We start from the raw sequence: 6,000 nt of genomic DNA, 5'->3' as shown, positions 1-6,000 counted from the left end.
TTTTATACAGACATTTCATATTTAAATGCTATTAGATGGGGGTTTTTTTTACTTCACTGGCTTCTGTGAAGCGATGACATAAAATGACGCATGAGGCCGTTCCTGGAAATGGGAAGGCTGTTTGAAGCGAGCTGCAGTCGCGCTGATCGGGAGAGGCTACCTGTCTCTGCAGCTCCTCGTTAGTATAGTAGACAGTATCTCCGCCTGTCACGCGGAAGACCGGGGTTCGATTCCCCGACGGGGAGACCTAGTCCTTTACTGCTGCCCAAAGACCCATACAAATGTTTTGCTCCAGCCACGAGTTACAGAAGGAGTTGGCCAGGGGCCCCGGACGACTGCTTGAGCAAAAGGCAATGCGTTGGCCGGGAATCGAACCCGGGTCAACTGCTTGGAAGGCAGCTATGCTCACCACTATACCACCAACGCAGGGGTTTGTATGTAGGCTGGATGCAGGCTGGATACCGCCATGCGGTCAGCAAGAATGCTTGCAACACATTAGCAGCTACCAGGTGTAGAGGAACTGAAACTCTCTTCGTTTGGACCCGGCATTGAAAAAAAACGCATTAACTTATTGTCCTGACCTAGCAGGGTCTTTATTAAAAAACAAGCTATCTAATTAAATAAAGTAACACCTTTTATACAGACATTTCATATTTAAATGCTATTAGATGGGTTTTTTTTTACTTCACTGGCTTCTGTGAAGCGATGACATAAAATGACGCATGAGGCCGTTCCTGGAAATGGGAAGGCTGTTTGAAGCGAGCTGCAGTCGCGCTGATCAGACATTTCATATTTAAATGCTATTAGATGGGGGTTTTTTTTACTTCACTGGCTTCTGTGAAGCGATGACATAAAATGACGCATGAGGCCGTTCCTGGAAATGGGAAGGCTGTTTGAAGCGAGCTGCAGTCGCGCTGATCGGGAGAGGCTACCTGTCTCTGCAGCTCCTCGTTAGTATAGTGGACAGTATCTCCGCCTGTCACGCGGAAGACCGGGGTTCGATTCCCCGACGGGGAGACCTAGTCCTTTACTGCTGCCCAAAGACCCATACAAATGTTTTGCTCCAGCCACGAGTTACAGAAGGAGTTGGCCAGGGGCCCCGGACGACTGCTTGAGCAAAAGGCAATGCGTTGGCCGGGAATCGAACCCGGGTCAACTGCTTGGAAGGCAGCTATGCTCACCACTATACCACCAACGCAGGGGTTTGTATGTAGGCTGGATGCAGGCTGGATGCAGGCTGGATACCGCCATGCGGTCAGCAAGAATGCTTGCAACACATTAGCAGCTACCAGGTGTAGAGGAACTGAAACTCTCTTCGTTTGGACCCGGCATTGAAAAAAAACGCATTAACTTATTGTCCTGACCTAGCAGGGTCTTTATTAAAAAACAAGCTATCTAATTAAATAAAGTAACACGTTTTATACAGACATTTCATATTTAAATGCTATTAGATGGGTTTTTTTTTACTTCACTGGCTTCTGTGAAGCGATGACATAAAATGACGCATGAGGCCGTTCCTGGAAATGGGAAGGCTGTTTGAAGCGAGCTGCAGTCGCGCTGATCGGGAGAGGCTACCTGTCTCTGCAGCTCCTCGTTAGTATAGTGGACAGTATCTCCGCCTGTCACGCGGAAGAGCGGGGTTCGATTCCCCGACGGGGAGACCTAGTCCTTTACTGCTGCCCAAAGACCCATACAAATGTTTTGCTCCAGCCACGCGTTACAGAAGGAGTTGGCCAGGGGCCCCGGACGACTGCTTGAGCAAAAGGCAATGCGTTGGCCGGGAATCGAACCCGGGTCAACTGCTTGGAAGGCAGCTATGCTCACCACTATACCACCAACGCAGGGGTTTGTATGTAGGCTGGATACCGCCATGCGGTCAGCAAGAATGCTTGCAACACATTAGCAGCTACCAGGTGTAGAGGAACTGAAACTCTCTTCGTTTGGACCCGGCATTGAAAAAAAACGCATTAACTTATTGTCCTGACCTAGCAGGGTCTTTATTAAAAAACAAGCTATCTAATTAAATAAAGTAACACGTTTTATACAGACATTTCATATTTAAATGCTATTAGATGGGGGGGTTTTTTACTTCACTGGCTTCTGTGAAGCGATGACATAAAATGACGCATGAGGCCGTTCCTGGAAATGGGAAGGCTGTTTGAAGCGAGCTGCAGTCGCGCTGATCGGGAGAGGCTACCTGTCTCTGCAGCTCCTCGTTAGTATAGTGGACAGTATCTCCGCCTGTCACGCGGAAGAGCGGGGTTCGATTCCCCGACGGGGAGACCTAGTCCTTTACTGCTGCCCAAAGACCCATACAAATGTTTTGCTCCAGCCACGCGTTACAGAAGGAGTTGGCCAGGGGCCCCGGACGACTGCTTGAGCAAAAGGCAATGCGTTGGCCGGGAATCGAACCCGGGTCAACTGCTTGGAAGGCAGCTATGCTCACCACTATACCACCAACGCAGGGGTTTGTATGTAGGCTGGATACCGCCATGCGGTCAGCAAGAATGCTTGCAACACATTAGCAGCTACCAGGTGTAGAGGAACTGAAACTCTCTTCGTTTGGACCCGGCATTGAAAAAAAACGCATTAACTTATTGTCCTGACCTAGCAGGGTCTTTATTAAAAAACAAGCTATCTAATTAAATAAAGTAACACGTTTTATACAGACATTTCATATTTAAATGCTATTAGATGGGGGGGTTTTTTACTTCACTGGCTTCTGTGAAGCGATGACATAAAATGACGCATGAGGCCGTTCCTGGAAATGGGAAGGCTGTTTGAAGCGAGCTGCAGTCGCGCTGATCGGGAGAAGCTACCTGTCTCTGCAGCTCCTCGTTAGTATAGTGGACAGTATCTCCGCCTGTCACGCGGAAGACCGGGGTTCGATTCCCCGACGGGGAGGCCTAGTCCTTTACTGCTGCCCAAAGACCCATACAAATGTTTTGCTCCAGCCACGAGTTACAGAAGGAGTTGGCCAGGGGCCCCGGACGACTGCTTGAGCAAAAGGCAATGCGTTGGCCGGGAATCGAACCCGGGTCAACTGCTTGGAAGGCAGCTATGCTCACCACTATACCACCAACACAGGGTTTTGTATGTAGGCTGGATACCGCCATGCGGTCAGCAAGAATGCTTGCAACACATTAGCAGCTACCAGGTGTAGAGGAACTGAAACTCTCTTCGTTTGGACCCGCATTGAAAAAAAACGCATTAACTTATTGTCCTGACCTAGCAGGGTCTTTATTAAAAAACAAGCTATCTAATTAAATAAAGTAACACGTTTTATACAGACATTTCATATTTAAATGCTATTAGATGGGGTTTTTTTTTACTTCACTGGCTTCTGTGAAGCGATGACATAAAATGACGCATGAGGCCGTTCCTGGAAATGGGAAGGCTGTTTGCCCAAAGACCCATACAAATGTTTTGCTCCAGCCACGAGTTACAGAAGGAGTTGGCCAGGGGCCCCGGACGACTGCTTGAGCAAAAGGCAATGCGTTGGCCGGGAATCGAACCCGGGTCAACTGCTTGGAAGGCAGCTATGCTCACCACTATACCACCAACGCAGGGGTTTGTATGTAGGCTGGATGCAGGCTGGATACCGCCATGCGGTCAGCAAGAATGCTTGCAACACATTAGCAGCTACCAGGTGTAGAGGAACTGAAACTCTCTTCGTTTGGACCCGGCATTGAAAAAAAACGCATTAACTTATTGTCCTGACCTAGCAGGGTCTTTATTAAAAAACAAGCTATCTAATTAAATAAAGTAACACGTTTTATACAGACATTTCATATTTAAATGCTATTAGATGGGGTTTTTTTTTACTTCACTGGCCTCTGTGAAGCGATGACATAAAATGACGCATGAGGCCGTTCCTGGAAATGGGAAGGCTGTTTGAAGCGAGCTGCAGTCGCGCTGATCGGGAGAGGCTACCTGTCTCTGCAGCTCCACGTTAGTATAGTGGACAGTATCTCCGCCTGTCACGCGGAAGACCGGGGTTTGATTCCCCGACGGGGAGACCTAGTCCTTTACTGCTGCCCAAAGACCCATACAAATGTTTTGCTCCAGCCACGAGTTACAGAAGGAGTTGGCCAGGGGCCCCGGACGACTGCTTGAGCAAAAGGCAATGCGTTGGCCGGGAATCGAACCCGGGTCAACTGCTTGGAAGGCAGCTATGCTCACCACTATACCACCAACGGAGGGGTTTGTATGTAGGCTGGATGCAGGCTGGATGCAGGCTGGATACCGCCATGCGGTCAGCAAGAATGCTTGCAACACATTAGCAGCTACCAGGTGTAGAGGAACTGAAACTCTCTTCGTTTGGACCCGGCATTGAAAAAAAACGCATTAACTTATTGTCCTGACCTAGCAGGGTCTTTATTAAAAAACAAGCTATCTAATTAAATAAAGTAACACGTTTTATACAGACATTTCATATTTAAATGCTATTAGATGGGTTTTTTTTTACTTCACTGGCTTCTGTGAAGCGATGATATAAAATGACGCATGAGGCCGTTCCTGGAAATGGGAAGGCTGTTTGAAGCGAGCTGCAGTCGCGCTGATCGGGAGAGGCTACCTGTCTCTGCAGCTCCTCGTTAGTATAGTGGACAGTATCTCCGCCTGTCACGCGGAAGAGCGGGGTTCGATTCCCCGACGGGGAGACCTAGTCCTTTACTGCTGCCCAAAGACCCATACAAATGTTTTGCTCCAGCCACGCGTTACAGAAGGAGTTGGCCAGGGGCCCCGGACGACTGCTTGAGCAAAAGGCAATGCGTTGGCCGGGAATCGAACCCGGGTCAACTGCTTGGAAGGCAGCTATGCTCACCACTATACCACCAACGCAGGGGTTTGTATGTAGGCTGGATACCGCCATGCGGTCAGCAAGAATGCTTGCAACACATTAGCAGCTACCAGGTGTAGAGGAACTGAAACTCTCTTCGTTTGGACCCGGCATTGAAAAAAAACGCATTAACTTATTGTCCTGACCTAGCAGGGTCTTTATTAAAAAACAAGCTATCTAATTAAATAAAGTAACACCTTTTATACAGACATTTCATATTTAAATGCTATTAGATGGGTTTTTTTTTTACTTCACTGGCTTCTGTGAAGCGATGACATAAAATGACGCATGAGGCCGTTCCTGGAAATGGGAAGGCTGTTTGAAGCGAGCTGCAGTCGCGCTGATCGGGAGAGGCTACCTGTCTCTGCAGCTCCTCGTTAGTATAGTGGACAGTATCTCCGCCTGTCACGCGGAAGACCGGGGTTCGATTCCCCGACGGGGAGACCTAGTCCTTTACTGCTGCCCAAAGACCCATACAAATGTTTTGCTCCAGCCACGAGTTACAGAAGGAGTTGGCCAGGGGCCCCGGACGACTGCTTGAGCAAAAGGCAATGCGTTGGCCGGGAATCGAACCCGGGTCAACTGCTTGGAAGGCAGCTATGCTCACCACTATACCACCAACGCAGGGGTTTGTATGTAGGCTGGATGCAGGCTGGATACCGCCATGCGGTCAGCAAGAATGCTTGCAACACATTAGCAGCTACCAGGTGTAGAGGAACTGAAACTCTCTTCGTTTGGACCCGGCATTGAAAAAAAACGCATTAACTTATTGTCCTGACCTAGCAGGGTCTTTATTAAAAAACAAGCTATCTAATTAAAAAAAGTAACACGTTTTATACAGACATTTCATATTTAAATGCTATTAGATGGGTTTTTTTTTTACTTCACTGGCTTCTGTGAAGCGATGACATAAAATGACGCATGAGGCCGTTCCTGGAAATGGGAAGGCTGTTTGAAGCGAGCTGCAGTCGCGCTGATCGGGAGAGGCTACCTGTCTCTGCAGCTCCTCGTTAGTATAGTGGACAGTATCTCCGCCTGTCACGCGGAAGACCGGGGTTCGATTCCCCGACGGGGAGACCTAGTCCTTTACTGCTGCCCAAAGACCCATACAAATGTTTTGCTCCAGCCACGAGTTACAGAAGGAGTTGGCCAGGGGCCCC

Source organism: Phoxinus phoxinus (assembly GCF_949152265.1).
Source record: "Phoxinus phoxinus genome assembly, chromosome: 9".
NCBI classification, from domain to species: Eukaryota; Metazoa; Chordata; class Actinopteri; order Cypriniformes; family Leuciscidae; genus Phoxinus; species Phoxinus phoxinus.
This window is presented reverse-complemented; position numbering follows the sequence as displayed.